The sequence below is a fragment of the Canis aureus genome, chromosome X, assembly GCF_053574225.1.
Source record: "Canis aureus isolate CA01 chromosome X, VMU_Caureus_v.1.0, whole genome shotgun sequence".
Classification (NCBI taxonomy): domain Eukaryota; kingdom Metazoa; phylum Chordata; class Mammalia; order Carnivora; family Canidae; genus Canis; species Canis aureus.
The window spans coordinates 103,092,159-103,107,495 of NC_135649.1; the positions used below are offsets into that span (position 1 = coordinate 103,092,159).

General features: G+C 36.5%; 1 protein-coding gene and 1 pseudogene across 8 annotated transcripts in view; one reads left to right on the forward strand and one right to left on the reverse strand.

The window, feature by feature from the left end:
• LOC144308799 (melanoma-associated antigen B18-like) overlaps positions 1-15,337 on the reverse strand; it is a 266,646-nt gene that overhangs the window by 114,441 nt on the left and 136,868 nt on the right. The gene's annotated exons all lie outside the window — the stretch shown is intronic.
• The window catches only part of LOC144308800 (proteasome maturation protein pseudogene), a 77,121-nt pseudogene that overhangs the window by 59,763 nt on the left and 2,021 nt on the right, over positions 1-15,337 (forward strand). For both annotated transcript variants that reach the window (XR_013375131.1, XR_013375132.1), the window contains one exon: positions 9,522-9,628. The product of XR_013375131.1 is annotated as a proteasome maturation protein pseudogene, transcript variant X1 (transcript). The remainder of the gene's footprint in view (positions 1-9,521; positions 9,629-15,337) is intronic.

Below are 15,337 nucleotides of genomic sequence, written 5' to 3' on the forward strand. Positions count from 1 at the left end.
TACCATCCTTGCATTCTAGGAATAAATCCCACTGGATCATAATGTGTAATTTTGTTAATGTGCTATTGGATTTGTCTTGCTTGTATTCCGTTGATGGTTTTTGCATTGATACTCATAAGTGATATTGGTCTGTAATTTTTATTTTCATGTAGTATCTTTCTCTCACTTTGTAATAAGCATAATGTGGCCATAAATATATTTTTTAAGAATTTATTTATTTATTTGAGAAAAAGAGAGAGCAAGCACAAGAGTGGGGATAGGGGCAAAGGGAGAGGGAGAGAGAATCCTCAAGCAGACTCCCCACTGAGCATGGAGCCCAACATGCAGCTTGATCCCAGGACTCTGAGATCATGATCTGAGATGAAGTTGGACACCTAACTGACTGAGCCACCCAGGCACCCCTTTAATGGTTTTTTTTTTGTTGTTTTTTTTAAGATTTTATTTATTTATTCATGAGAGACACAGAGAGGCAGAGACATAGGCAGAGGGAGAAGCAGGCTTCCTGTGGGGAGCCTGATGTAGGACCCCAGGATCATGACCTGAGCCAAAGGCAGATGCTCAACTACTGAGCCATCCAGGTTCCCTACCTTTAATAGGTTTGTAAATGAAATTTCTGTATTTTGTCTAATCCAGTTATAAATTACTTATATTTATCTAATTACATATTTTTGCTATGTCATTTTCTTGTATCTAAATGTATTTTCAGGGACACCTGGGTGGTTCAGTGGTTAAGCATCTGCCTTTGGCTCCGGGTGTGACCCTGGAGGCCTGTGATCGAGTCCCATATCAGGCTCCCTGCTCTCTGCCTGTCTCTCATAAATAAATAAATAAAATATTTAAATATATATATATATTCAATATACCATTTTATCAAATCCTCTAGAAATAATTTTTCATTTAATTCTCTTCTAACACGTCTTTGATCACATTTTCTTACTTTTGGAGTTTATATTATTAAACTAGCTCAGATTATTTTTTTAAAGATTTTATTTATTTATTCATGAGAGACACATAGAGAGAGAAAGGCAGAGACACAGGCAGAGGGAGAAGCAGGCTCCATGCAGGGAGCCCAATGTGGGACTTGATCCCAGGTCTCCAGGATCAGGCCCTGGGCTGAAGGCAGCACTAAACCGATGAGCCACCCGGGCTGCCCTAGCTCAAATTCTTAATAGAATTTTGGAGCTTCCTTTATTGGAGGAACTAAATTTAATGCATACTTGTGTTTTGTTACTTGTATTATTTTTCATCCTTAGTTTGAAAAATATATTCTCCATCATTAGTATCTTTCTTCTATGACATGATTATCAAGAATCTGCCCTTCCTTTCCCTTATTTGTCCTTTCTCTTTCTGTCTTCTTAGAACCATGATTAGATTATATGCTTCCTCATAATCCTTTTTAGTACTTGCTAAGTGATTACATTGATAGAATATCTACACTCCAGAAATGGCAGCTTGATATGTTCTTCTAATATAATATTTAATGGAATTTCTTTATGTGCTTGAATTTTTATTTTTTTCCTTTTAATGCGTATGTTTTCTTTTTTAGCTTGTCAATTTTTGCTTTATTACTGTCCTCAAAAAATTTGTAAGTTATGTAGTTTATTTATATTGTACTTATCTTCTTCTAATTTTTTCCCAGTAACTTAGCAAGGGGCTGGCACAGCCACTGGGGATAGATCAAAAGAAAAGAATGGTAACAATCATTGAGCTATGGACATGTTCCCTTTCAACAAGGATACTTTCTTACCCAGGAAACCCCATTGTTAGATAGTTTCATCTCAATAAAAGATAAAATAATTAGTATTTGTATACTACATATTCTTCTGTCAACTGTAATGCATTGAGGGATTTCTATTTTTTGTTTAGTTTATTATAATTAGATTAAAATATCTTTGCCATTTTTCTTTAATAATTTTAATATTAAACTGTTTTTACAGGGATCAAAATAGCAATTTACATTTCATTATATTATATTTTCTACTGAATTCAAGGTTCAATAAATCTTAAAAGAAAGAAAAGAGGAGAGTGACTGGGTGGCTCAGTCAGTTGGGCATCTGGCTCTTGATTTCAACTCAGGTCATGAACTCAGGGTCCTGGGATGGAGCTGTGCATTGGGCTCCATGCTCAACAGGAGTCTGCTTGAGGATTCTTTCTCTCCTTCTGCCTTTCTCCCCACTTGTATTCTCTCTCTCTCTCTCAAATAAATCTTTAAAAAATTCATCATCAGTACTTATATATATCAGTAATTCAGTTGGCTAAGTTATGAATTCACATAGTTTCTAGGAATTGCCTTTGGTTATTAGATCTGAATCTTTGCATTTTTGAGAACTTTCTAAAAATTATTGTTACATATGAATGGAAAGTTGCATAGGTGTAGTTTTGTGGTCACAGCATTTTTCCTTCTAATTTATTTATAATTTGCTCCCCTTAATCCACTGTCTTTGCAGTGCACACTATCAGCTGCCTTTCTAAGATCCACTACTCTCTTATCTTCTCAACCCTGATATCAATCAATTGTCTCAATCTTCCTTCTGTCCCCCATAAATGACTCAGGGGATGCTGATCCTATCCTGAGCTCCACATTGTTCTACACTTATCTTATTTTCATTGCCAGGCATTGGTTCAGAATTCAGCCTGTGAAGCAACTATAAGTAATAATTCACAAATGGAATTTACTGACAACTCCTGGGAAAGATTTTTTTTTTTCGCTACTAAGATAGAATGCCAATAATAGAAAGTCTTTTATATTCCTCTGAATATCATCATGTCTGTATACTCATCAACATGCAGCCATTTTGTATTCAAACCAATAATTAAGCCAACAATGAGAATGGCAGAGAAGAATATTCGAAATTATGTGGGTCTTCAATAAGATTAGTGAATCAATGAAGTAAGCCAATTTATCTATGGACTTCCTATCATTTTACATATTTTCTTTTTGTTTATAACTAGTTAAATGAAGGCTCTTGTAATTTGCAGACAAGTTATTTAAACTATTACAGTCCCACTTGTCTTTAATGATATAACCAGAATTCAAAGGCAAACCTGATATATTTCCCCTTGTTTCTCTATAATGATGCTTTTAGAATTTCTCTTTATCCTTCAATTGTAAACATTTTCACAGAATATATTTATGCCTTGATCTGTTCATTATTTTTGGAACATGAAAAATGCTGATTGTTTTAAACTACAAATTCAAATCTCCCTTTATTTCAGGTTATCTTTCCTTGACTGTGCTAGAGTTTACGGTAGTTTTTTTTCTTCAGAATTTTGGGAATGTTGGCTGTTTGCTCTGCAGTGTCTTGTTCTTCCTATCTGCCATATTTTCGCCCTTTTAGATCTGCCCTTTGCAGATACATTTTGTATGATTTTCTTAAGTCTATTTTTCATGTTCTTTGTACTAATCACTTTCAATGAATCCTCACATTAGTTATTACATCTACCATATGAGGTAGGTACTTATATGAGATTCATTTATGTAAAATTAAATTAAGGAATTGATAGACCAAATAATTTTCCCAAAGGCTATGTATTTAATTAGAGGTACAATCAAAATTCAGAATCAGGGCTGACTCTTATTATGAAATCTTAAATACTTGAAGTATGAAAAGCAATTTAGTCTAAGAGAACATTCTAAAGTCATACTTCCTGATTCAAATCATGAATCTAATATAAAGTGTATTTTATGATATATAATTTATACCAAGATACACCATACTCTAATGTAATGCTTCCTACCAGTAAATATTCACTAAATGGTAAATTGATAGAGGAAGATATTTTCATGAATCTGCTTCTAACAGTGGGAGACAGCTGAGTTATTTGACCAGACTGGCTCGCTGTGTTTAGTCCTCTCCAACTTCTTTCACTGGTCCCCTCACATTTAGTCATGTAGTCCCTACTTCTCACCTGATCATCACCATCATCTGGAGCAAATGTCAAGCACTTTGGATTCTCAGGTTCCTGGGTCCAAATCCTGACTCAAACACATTCTAGCAATGATCTTGGACTGACTGACTAGTCATTTCACCTCACTGAGCCTCAGTTCAGCCTCAGGTACAATCTTACCTGTTGTAGCAGAGCTGCCTGCTCCATAAGCCCTGACTGCTAGATCATTTACATGTCATTCTAGTTTCCCATTTCAAGTCTCTATAACTCTATGCCTGATTGCTTTCTCAGACTAGAGGAGTATGTTTGACCTGTGTGAGGAGCTGAGTTGTTGATGTCCCTGAACGTGGCCCTGAAAAAAATACTAGATGCAAGTTGGAGACTAAGACCTGAATTCCTTATTCCTTGGGTGTAGTAACCATGAAGTGTATTCAACATAATCTTACAGTGTTCACACTGACATTGAGTCTCGGAGCCCTATAATGGTGACCTGCTTATTAACACACTTTTTAGTGGCTTCCTTCTCTTCCCTATTTGAGTTCTCTGTTCTCCACTTGGTTACTGGGTGGGATTATCTCTCAAATAAAGTATTTACATTTCAAGCTCAAATTCTGGAGGAACGCAAACTAAAACACCTGTAATTATGAATAATAATATTAATAATTATAACACATAATTGAGCATTTAGAAGTACATGAGATGCAGTAATGAGGCCCTTTTTATGCATTCTCATGAGTCAATTGAGAAGGTATTATTATCATCTTAATTTAACAGATGATATACCTGAATCACAGAAAGGAAGCAACTTGTCAAGTCACACAGACTTGTACTGAGATTACACACAATTCTAATTCCAGAACCCTGAACTCTTGAGTATTGCATTATATTTTTGGCTATCACAATGGGAAAAAAGTAAGAGTCTAGATGGAGAAATTTGTGAAAACAAGGCCTTATAAACCTTTAAATAATTCTTCTTTGCTGTAAAAGGAAAGGAGAATGATTTGAGAACCTTTTTGGAGGGTGGAGCTAAGATTATGATGAATTTGCACTGTTGGAAGATCTCACGAAGGAGGCAATAGGAGACTAGTCAGAGACTCTTGTAATAAATTCAGGAACGGTTAACTTTACTCGGGAAAGGACAGTGGGAATGGGGAGAAGTAGATGTGTTTTAGAGACATATTGAAGATAGTATTACTTGTATTTTTTTTTTTTTTGTATTACTTGTATTTAATGATGTACAGGAAGTACTGATGAGAGGGAGAGAATAGCCTCAGACCTAGGTTTCTGACTTAAGTGACCAGGCAGTAAAAGTGACACTTACTAATATGCAGGGGAAAGGAAAAGAAACTGATTTAGGTGGGGATACGGGTTTATTTAAGAAGCATAGGTAAACCAACAGTTATAATGTGCAGCAAAATACCACTAACATAAGGTAAATACACTTGGCATCAAACTCAGTCCCGGGGAATGATCAGTGAAGGAAGAGATGTTTAAGCTCAGAAATGAAAAATGAGGACATGCTGTCTACAACCATCCCTATCCTACATATATCTGAACTATATTTACACATTTACCTGTGGGAAGCTGCTTCTCTCACAGTTTTTAGCATGTTACAATCCAATGTAACTTATTTCTTTTTTTTTTAAGATTTTATTTATTTATTCATGAGAGACAGAGAGAGAGAGGCAGAGACACAGGCGGAGGGAGAAGCAGGCTCCATGCAGGGAGCCCGATACGGGACTCAATCCTGGGACTCCAAGATCACACCCTGGGCGGAAGGCAGGTGCTAAACTGCTGAGCCACCTGAGCTGCCCAATGTAACTTATTCCACCTACCCACCTCAAAAATCTCTGAATAGCATTGGACATATAGAGCTTAATAAAATCCAGTGGGGCCATCCATCCTTTTCTCCTTCTGCTTCTCCCTTCTCCACTGACATTAAAAATACTAGTTCACATTCCACATGAAAGTTAAAATACCAGTCAGATGCTGACAAACACAGCAGAATCCTCTCAGAAGTCTTTCAGCAAACTTGAGGTGCAAATCATGGGAAGGAGTATCTGTCAGCCTACTCTTTCAGTCGTAAAACACCAGAACATTTATAGTTTATTTCTGAAAATATGATTCTCATTAGTAGAGATACGGAGTTTTCTCATCAGTGAGATGTGTGCCCAGATATTACTCGTAGGACCTGGCTTTCCATACTCTGAGGGAAGTCCTAAATGTCAGTGCAGAGACCTAGAGGGTATTGCTAGATGTGGTGAGATAACAGATCAGGATATCTGTTTGGGTCATACGCACCATAGCATAAATTTTAGTCACGAGCAACCCTAGAAACGATCACTTTCAAAAATCCAACCTCAAAATCCATTATCAGTCAACTCCTAGGCAAACTGTTTACTACACTAGTGTGGAAGACAGAATAATGGTGCCCCAAAGATATCCTGATACTCAGTATCTGTGAATATGGTACCTTAAATAGCAAAAGGACACTGAAGATGTGATTGAGGGTCTTGACAGGGGAGATTATTCTGGGCTCAATCTAACCACAAGCATCCTTATGAGAGGGAGGCAGGAGGAACAGAGTCAGAGAGAAAGTTTAAGGATGGAAGCAGAGGTTAGAGAGGAGCAAAGATGCTACACTTCTGGTTTTGAAGATGGAGGAAAGGGCCACTAGTCAATAAATGTGATGGTTTCTAGTAGCTGGAAAAGACAAGGAAATGGATTTTCCCCTAAAGTTCCCAGATGGAGTACAGGCCTGCCAACATCTTCATTTTAGCCAAGAGAAACTGATTTTAGACTTCTGACTTCCAAAACTATAGAATAACAAATCTGTGTTGTTTCACGCCACTAAGTTTTTTGTATTTGTTACAGCAACAATAGTAAACTAATACAACTAGTAAATAGCATTATCATTTATGACAGACGACACTGCAGTTAAATTATTTTCAAGAAAGTTATTGTATCTGCATTGATGTAGCCTGTCTTTGGAATGCAGTCAACCATACATTAACAACAACCATTAATTCACACAGGTTTTTTTTTTTTTTTTTTTTATGTTTTCAGTTTGTTTTCTGGGTGAAGGAACTAAATTACATACTAAAATGTAATAAAGCATGCAGTAAAGTCATACAAGAGTACTTGCCAGCCTCAGAGCTGTGATGTCCAGTCTGGTAGCCACATGCGACTATATCCACTCAAGTTTAAATTAATTAAAACTACATGAAGCAAAACTAAATGAAGCAAAAAAAAACAAACTAAATAGACAAAAAAAATAAAGTTAAAACTTCAATTCCCCAGTTGCACTAGCCACATCTTACAGGCTCAGTAGCTATGGATGCATAATGGCTACCACAGTAGAAGATGCAGACTACAGAATATTTCCATCCTTATGTTGCTCTTGAACATCTTTTTTCTTTTTAAATTTGGCCATAAAATTTCACACAACTGTCCTTTGCCAGAATGGGCAGTGAAATCTGAAAAGTAACAACACATTTATACTGCTTATAATTCTTTTTTTTTTTTTTTTTACTTAGAAAAGCCTAAAGAAAAAAACTAGAGCATAAATGATAATGACTTTGTGCCTTAGCAAAAAACAAATCAATATCTGGAAAATCAGGAGATAACAAGAACACACAGCTAATATTTAAGTGGGGCAAAAGCACTTTTGAAAAATTCAAAACGGAGACAAAAACAAAAATCCAGCAGGAAAGAATCAAAATCCCAGACTGCAAGCAGTCATTATAAATTAAACAACAATAAATGTGCACGCATGCATACACACAAATTCACACATGCACAGTCTTCCTTCCCTCCTTGAGGAAGAAGAAATGAGATAATTAGCACATCAACAACCATAACTTCTACTCCAAAGAGAAATCATTACTTCAGCTTGTTCTGGTTCAAAGAAAAATCTACCTGTAATTAAATAAGTAAAATCAGGAGCTTCTCAAGACATAAAAGAATAAATACCAGCTCTTAGAATTATACCCAAAACCTTCAATGTGATACTAATGCTAGTGTTTTTACACACAGGATTGAAGTGAAAATGACATGTAGAGGGCTCTCCTTATAATGAGGCAGACACGGGCAGCACTAACACTTGACTTGCAGCTACAACTTTTGCTGCTCAGTAACACTGATATTAAGTAAGAGTATGTACTACAATAATCCAGAAACCTTATTACCAGAAATTTGCCAAGAAATAAAGGAGGCATACAACAATGCTTCAGGATATCAGGAAAGTTGGATGATGATAGGAAGACGGAACATAACTACCTGAATTGATGACTGCAACATCTTAAGAAGGAAATGGGGTTTCAGGCTTGAGGGAAAGGAAACATAAAGTTGTGCTGAGGCAGGAGAGGGAGAAAAATTCTCTAAGGGCAAAGATGCAGACTTGGGATAACTAAGATGGAAGTGCTAAGAAGGAGAGTGAAAGACATAATATGGAAGCAGCCGGTCAGGTGTAGGGCACAGTTACATTCTCAGGGTCTTCAGGGGGGTCTCCCCACAACCAAACTGCCTCCTTTGGTGAGCCATTAAAAGGGCAGAGTACCCCAACCAGTGCGGGCTGCCAGGCAACCAGCAAGTGACTCAAGAAGAGGAAAACAAAGCTTGTCATTTCCAGAACTTTGCAGTGTTTTCTTCTCTTTCTCTTATATACCCCATTTCTTGCCTTTCATAGATAAAAATCAATATGTGCATTAGTTTCCCTTGTATACAAGGAATATACTGTGCTAATAATTCCATGTATGCTTGAGTCGTTGTGTGACAGGAAGACAAGGTCAGATGGACAGTGCAGAGAAGAGCTTTGGCTGAGCAGACTTGAGTTAAGAGCAGGACACACTCCGGGTCCCTGAAGGAGATGCTTATAATCCTCTTTAGTCACAAAGCCTCCTAAAATAGGTCTTCAACTGTTCAATTTCCTATTAAACTCAAAATGAGTAGAGAGTTTATGTGGAAGTGGGGATTACACAACTTCATTACCCTGAAAGGATAAACTCAGGACTTACCTGTACATGGAAACAATTCCCTACTGCTTTTTAAAATATAAACTTTTTCTTTTAGAAGTTTATGATTTATCAAAAATTACGTATTTCCTATATACCACACATCATTTCTCCTATTTTATGTTACATGACATTAGTGCAGCATGTTTGTTACAACTAATTAACCAACGGTGATCCATTATTATTATTATAAACAAAAGTCCTTTAATCTTTCAGGTTTCCTTCATTTTTACCTCACATTGTTTTTTGTTTTCTTTTTTTGTTGTTTCAAGGTGCCACATTGCATGTAGTCGTCTTACCTCTTTAGGTTCTTCTTGGCTGTGATAGTTTCTCAGACATTTCTCATTTTTTATTACCTTGACAGTTTCAATATCATTGGTTAGGCGTTTTGTAGAATTCCATTCAATTAGAATTTGTGTGATGTGTTTCTCATGATTAGACTGAAGTTACATGTTTGGGGGAGAAAGACCATAAGATAATAGGTCATTTTCTTGACATCAACATGACTTCTCACCATTGATGTTAACCTTGACTGCCTGGTTAAGATAGTGTTAGTGAGATTTCTCGACTGAATAATTACTCTTTTCCTCCTCTTTCCATATTGTACTTAATTTTTTAAAGGAATGCACTATGCTTGGCCCACACCTAAGGAGTAAGAAGTGAGTGACGTTCCATCTCCTGGAGGGCAGAATATCTAAGTACACCCTTCATTCCGTCCCACAAATTTGGTAAGTTGAATTTTCATTTAGTTCAAGATATGTTTAAATTTCTCTTGATGCATCTTTGAGCCATGTGTTATTTAGATTTTTAGATTTTTATTTTAGAAGCATATTTAATTTCCAAATAATTGGGCATTTTCCAGTTATCTTCTGTTATAGAATTCTATTTAATTGTTCTATAGTCTGAGCACATACTCTACATGATTTCTATTCTTTTAAATTTCTTAAGGGGAATTTTATGACCCAGAATGTGGTTCGTCTTAGTAACTGTTCCAAGTGAGCTTAAGGAAAATGTGTATTCTGCTGTTGTTAGATGGAGTATCCTATAAATAAAATAACAGATTAAGTGGATTGTTAAAGATATTCAGGTCAACTGTATTTGTACTGATTTTCTGTCTACCTGACCTATCAGTTATTGAAAGAAGAGTGTTGAAGCCTCCAACTATAATAGTGGATTTGCTTATTTCCCCTTTTAGTTCTATGAGTTGTTATTTCACATATTTTTGCACTCTCTTGTTAGGTGCATTCACATTTCAGGTTGTTAGGCCTTCTTTGAGAATTAACTCCTTTGTCCTTATATAATGCTGTCTCTTTATCCATGATTATTTTCCTTTGTTTGAAGTTTACTTTTCCTGAAATTAATATAGCTGCTCCAGCTTTCTTTTGATAAATGTTTGACTGGTATATGCTTCTCCATTCCTTTAACTTATCTAAATCTTTTATTTTATTTATTCGTTTTAAAGATTTTATTTGCTTATTCATGAGACACACAGAGGGAGAGGCAGAGACATAGGCAGAGAGAGAAGCAGGCTCCCCACAGGGAGCCTGATGTGGGACATTATCCCAAGACCCTGGGATCATGACCTGAACCAAAGGCAAACATTCAACCACCAAGCCACCCAGGTGCTCCTGAATCTTTTTATTTTAAATAAAATACTTGTAGACAACATACAGTTGGATCTTTCCTTTTATCCACTCGGGAAATCTGTTTTTTAATTGGCTTATTTAGATGAGTAATATTTTAAGTAATTACTCATATAGTTGAATTAATATCTACCATATTTATAACTTTTCCATTCACTGCAGATTTTTTCATTTCTTTTACACCCCTCTCCTCTGCCTTTTCCCCTTGCATTGTCTGGTTTTATTTTTAATTTTAATTTTTATTTTTATTTTTTTTCCTTGTCTGATTTTAAATGAGCCTTTTATATCATCCCATTTTATCTCCTCTCTTAGTATATCCATTATACTTCTTTTAAAAGTTTTTTAATAACTGTGCTAAGACTTCCAATATGTATTTTAAACTAATCTAAGTCTTCCAAATAATGCTATGTTGCTGTTGTGTAGTCTCTTATAATAGTGTATTCCAATTTCTTCCATCTCTTAAGACATTTCTGTAATTTCATATACTTAGCCATATAATTACCAGTACACTGTAACTAGTTTTAAAGTTATCTTTTAAATCAATTAAGAATAAGAAAAATACAAGATTTTATAACTATCTATGCTTTCTCTGACATTCTTCTTTACATAGATCAGAGTTTCTAACCTACTCATTTTCCATCTACGTCAAGAACTTTTTTTTTTTTTTTAAGATTTTATTTATTAATGAGAGAGAGAAAGAGGCAGAGGGAGAAGCAGGCTCCATGCAGGGAGCCTAACGCAGGACTCGATCCCGGGATCCCAGGATCACGCCCTGGGCCAAAGGCAGGTGCTAAACCGCTAAACCGCTGAGCCACCCAGGGATCCCTCAAGAAATTCTTTTAACAATCCTTATAGGGAAGGTCTAGTGGCAATATAATCTGGGGTGTTTTTTAGTCAGAAAATGGCTTTATTTCTTCACTTTTGAATAATAATTGTGTTGGATATAGAATTCTAAGTCACAGTTTTTTTTTTTTTCCTTGAACCCCCTGACTCCATGCAACATTTTCTCTGTTTTGGGTTTCCTCAAGTTTGAATATGATATGCCAAGCTGTAGAGTACTTTCTGGGATGGGAAAGTAGGTGTCTGTCATTAATTTCAAAATTTCTCAACTGTTGTAACTTCAAAAATTTCTTCTCCATTCGTTCTTCTTCTGATATTAAAATTATTCACATGTCACACCATGAGAAAATACCCTATAGTTCTTGGATATTCTTGTTTTTAAAATTATTCTTTTTCTTTGCATTTTAGTTTGGCAAGTACTACTGAATTATTTTCAAGATCATTGATTCTCTCCATAGGCATGTCCATTCTACTGATGAGCCCATCAAAGATATTCTTCATTTCTGTACAGTGTTTATATTTTTCATATTTCCTTCTGATTATTTCTTAGTTTCCATCTCTGTGCTTGTATTACCCATCTTTTTTGGTATGCTCTCTAGTGTTTTTATTAGGGTACTCAACATATTAATCAGTTATTTAAATTCCCAATCTGATCATTCTAACAAATATGTCATATTGTGATTCTGGTCCTGATGTTTCCTTTTTCCTTTCAGACTGTTATTTGGTCCCTGTCTTTTGGCATACCTTATAATTCTTTTTTGATACCCACACTTGTTATATCTGATAATAGGAACTGAGTAAGTAGGATTTTAGTATAAGGATACATATCAACCAATGAATGAGGCTGTGTTTAATATTGTCATAGATATCAGAGGCTTAAAATTCCTCTAAATGCCCTTGGTTTTTTGTTTGTTTGTTTGTTTGTTAAACTTCCTTTTTGATTTTGGAGCTTCCTTAATAATACCTCCTCAGAATCTGCATCTTGCAGCTTTCTCAGAGGTTATCCACTATTACTATACTGGAGCTCTGTTGGTATAGTCACAAGGCATGGGAGAGGAGAAGGGTTCTGATTAAATCCTCCTCATTTAGTGAAACTGTGCCTCTGGGATGTGCTCCTTCTAAGTGTTTCTTGGTGGTATAGCTTTTATACTCTCTGTAGATGAGACAGGAAGTCTAGATGGGGCTGGAGTGAAAGACATCTGGGATAAGGCTTTTAAGTCTGTTACCCCAATCTGGGATAAGGCTCTTAAGTCTTTTACTCTAGAGAGTAGGCTTTTTCAGTTTTCTTTTTTTTTTTTTAGATTTTTATTTTATTTATTTATTTGAGAGAGAGAGTGCGTGCACATACAAGCACAGAGGGAAAGGGAGAAGCAGACTCCCCACTGAGCAGGGAGCCTGACCTGGGGCTTGATCCCAGGACCCCAAGATCATGACCTGAGCCTAAGGGAGACTGACTGAGCTACCTAGGTGCCAACTCTGAAAGCATTCTATTCCCCTTGACTGCTTTGGCTGGTCTCATAATTAAACTGATGTAAGAAAAATTAGAAGAAAAAAATTTGTATATATGGAAAACTAAGATATGGGACCCAAAGAAGTGACCAAAGCAGGCAGTTTTTATACCTTTTTAAAAGGAAACAAACTTGGGAAGAAGTGGCAAGACAAACAAGTTTGAGCTTGGGGTAGTAAAATGGTAAATGAGTAACAAGGTTTTACACAGCTTTCTTGGCCTTGAATTCCCTATCTCTGGCAATTAGGGGGTCTCCTTTACTCCTAGTAGAGGGCAGGTACCTTTCGTATGGGAGATTTATTTCCTGCTTTTAGGGAAACAAAGGATGGTCAGAGTGCTCTTCTTATATCAGCTGTTCCTTATATAAATTTAATTCAAAATAACCCATATGCCAAAGTAGCATATTTTCAGGCAGCCTGTCCTAAAGGCTGTTGTGTCGCTAGGATTATTCTCTCCCTACCTTTCCATAGCCCAGAGTGTATCTATTTTGGATTTTTACTGTGAAAACCTGCTGGGATTCTGACAGGCCAAATCGATAAAAATATGGGAAGTCCCCAAGACTGTGGTCCCTGGGACTTCCTCCCTCTCAAACTGATCTATACCCACCCTCCAGCAATTCCTCAAAATTGACACTTATGTGTTCCTAGCATTTTAAGGCTCTAGTGGCTTCTGTTCTAGGTAAGCAGAGCTTGACTTCAAATCTTTTGATACGCCTGTGCTTCCAGTTTGTGGGTACAAGTGTTCCCTGTGATACTTCTCTGATGAGTCCAAGAAAAACTGATCTTCAGTTTGTTCACATTTTTCTTGTAGTAAGGTTTGGAGTGAAGACTTCCAAGCTCTTTACATGTCCAATCTGAAAGCAGAAGTCCTCTCATAGCTTTTATTGTCTAAAATATTTTTACTGAGCTAAGTCTTATATGCAAGTTAAAAATAATGAACAAATATCTAGTAAAGGCAAACCACTGACTGTTCATAAAAATGGGCATCGTCTCTCCATCAGAAAATGTAATCAACAGTCTTATTTTGACAGTAAGGTACAGTAGGAGAGCATAAGCCTCCTAGGTGACTCAGACTGAATATGTGCAAGGTGGTAAATTGAGGACTATGGAAGGGGATATTGTTTTCTAGGGTTAAAAAAGGAAACAGAACCTAGAAAAAAGGATAGTAAAATCCTATGATATTGCTCTTGTATATAGATTTGATATAATTACCTTCAACTGGGAAAGGACAGTTACTTATACAGAAAGTATGATCTTCCATAATTTAACAGATAAGCGGCATGGAATCATGTTTGACATATTCTATAAAGATATTTAATTCTGAGATGACTTCATTCATTCACTCCTTTACCATTTATTTAATAAGCTTTTTTTTTAACCAAGTGCCTATTATATGTCAGATACTGCTCTAGATATCAAAGATATAATTGTGAATGAGATATATGGTATTTCAGCTTCTATGGAATTTACATTGTAATGTAAACAAATAATTTCAGTTTTTTATTAGTCATATGAAGAGACAATAGTATGTGGTAGAGTTATGGTCAGGGAAGGACTCTCTGAAGATGTGACATTTGAGCAGAAACTTCAGGAATGGGAAGAAGCAAGCCATGTGCAGATTGAAGGAAATAATATTTCAAGAAGAGGGACCATCAAGTGGTAAAACTCCTAGGTGGAATTAGCTTGGCACAACTGACCAATAAGCAACGACAAATGAGCAAGAAGTCCACTGTGGCTTGAGTAAAATGAGCAAAGGAGAGGGTTGATAAAGTGATCTGTACTCAGTTCCCCCATGAGGTGGCAGGGCAATTCTCCCCATACCACCAATTCCCCAGACACCAGCTGGATATTCTAGAATTAAACTCAATTTGGACACTGTCCACCTGGAGAGAGCATCAGACCTCACATTTTATGGGTTCAGTCCTATAAGACTCCCTCCCCCTCCATTTCAGATACCAATCATAAACCCAGATTATCACCTGTGATTCTAACCAACTAGCTATAGATTAGAGGTTCCAATGATCCCCTCTCCCTTAGGCTTCAGATGCCAATCACAAATCCAGGCTGTCACCGGTGCTTCTGAATGACTGGCTATATAAGTCAGGTTCCCATGACCCACCCCTTGGTCCAATTAATTTACTCAAGCAGCTGACAGAAATCAGAGAAAAATTTTACTTAACAGATCACTAGTTCATAATAAAAGGATATAACTCAGGAACAGCCAGATAGAAGAGATCTATAGGACAAAATATGGGGTAAGGGCAAGGAACTTCCATGCTACCTACAGTGCACCACTCTCCCTAAATCTCTACATGCTCACCAACCTGGAAGCCCTCTGAACACTGTCCTTTTAGGTTTTTATGGAGGTTTCATTACAAAGGCATCAATGATTAAGTCATTGGCCATGGGCAAGTGAACTCAGTCTCCACCCTTCTCCCCTCCCTGAAC